Source organism: Cebus imitator, unplaced genomic scaffold (assembly GCF_001604975.1).
Source record: "Cebus imitator isolate Cc_AM_T3 unplaced genomic scaffold, Cebus_imitator-1.0 Scaffold71, whole genome shotgun sequence".
NCBI lineage: Eukaryota > Metazoa > Chordata > Mammalia > Primates > Cebidae > Cebus > Cebus imitator.
In genome coordinates this window covers 1,643,553-1,645,301 of record NW_016107386.1, presented here as the reverse complement: position 1 = coordinate 1,645,301, position 1,749 = coordinate 1,643,553, and positions in this window count along the sequence as shown.

The window sequence follows — 1,749 nt, the reverse complement described above, 5'->3', positions numbered from 1 at the left end:
AGGACCCCCCCCCCCAACCCCCGTCATGGAGATGACAAGACTAACACTGAGACAAAGTACTGCTCCCACAAGGGGAGCATGCCAAATATCACCACTGACTTGGGGTCAGATTAAGAAGCTTTCACAGGTGGCTGAGGAAAACCTGAAAAAAGCAGGATAGCCTGTTACTATGAGTCACTTGCTGGTAGTGATGATGGCAATTATCACCATTGCAGTGAGTATTCCTGGAGTAGGGGCAGAAGTAGGAGGAAATTTCACATATTGGGCATACCTTCCTTTCCGTCCTTTATTGCGACATATGACTTGACTCGATCCCTCAAGTTAGTAGATGTATATACTAATAATAGCTCATGGATGCCGGAACCTATACATAATTGGGGCCCGTCTCACCTTCAAGAGGAGAGAACAGTTATGAATATCTCCTTGGGATCTGAGCTCCACTTATTTGCTTGGGAAAAGCCAACAGTTGCCTACTTCCCAGCCATCAGTCTTGGCTGGTGATAGTGCTTGAATGTAATCACTCTGTGGCACAATTACATATGCTTTCTGGTCTTAGTATTTATTACAGTGATTATGTTCCTGTAATCAAAGTTTACCACCCTCAAAAACCTATCTGTAAAGTGGATTGGACGTGGTCAGAAAAAAATGAAGGTATTTTCTTGGGAAGACTGTATCGCAGGGCAGGCAGAGATGTTGCATAATGATTCATGTGGAGTCATTATTGACTGGTCCCCTAAAGAGGCATTTATGAGGCCCACCACTCAGTCTGTAGGTAATGGTCACCCTGCATCTAAACAAAATGATCAGAGGGTGGAAACCATAAGAAGTACAGCCAAAGTTCCTATTATTTGGGCATAATGGTGGTATAGCGGAACCTCAACTTCAAATGATATGGCCATTTGCAGAAGCCAAACATAAGGAGTTACGGAAAATATTAATGGCACTGAAAAAGGTAAAGATTTGGGAAGGAAAATACACTAAGCCAACCCAATGTAATTTTAATTACATGTTAGAATTGGTTCACAATTATACAGTCTGGATATAGAGTTGTATCCACCCCCTCTTTCCTGCTTGTGATGGGCAATTTAAAACTTGATCTCCCTAATAATCATGTGACTTGTCAAGAATGTAGATTGTTTTCTTGTGTGAATTCTTCCTTGTATAATACTGATTATTCCATTTTAGTGGTAAGAGCCCAAGGAGTATGGATACCTGTGAAGTTTTCTCAACCTTAGGAGGCCTCTCCTTCTGTGCCTATTATTACTGAAATTCTTCAAAAGATCTTGAGGCACTCTTGGCGTTTCATTGCTACTTTAATCTTAATCATTATGGGACCGATTGCTGTCACAGCCACTGCTGCGGTAGCTGGAGTTGCTTTACATTCAACAGTGCAAACAGCAGACCAGCAGACTATGTAAATATATGGCAGAAAATTCTACTCTGCTGTGGAATTCTCAAACTAAAATAGATCAGAACATAGCTAATCAGATTAATGACCTCCGACAAACTGTCGTATGGTTGGGAGCTTGAGCAATCAGTTTAGAATATAGAGTACAACTGAAATGTGATTGGAATACTTCTGATTTGTGTTACTCCTCACCTTTATAATGAGTCAGAACATGAATGGGAAAGAGTTAAGAGACAGTTAAAGGATCATCCTAGAAATTTATCTTTGGATATTGTGAAACAGAAGGAACAAGTTTTTCTTTTTTTTTTTTCCCCCATTTATTTATTTTATTGCATTTTAGG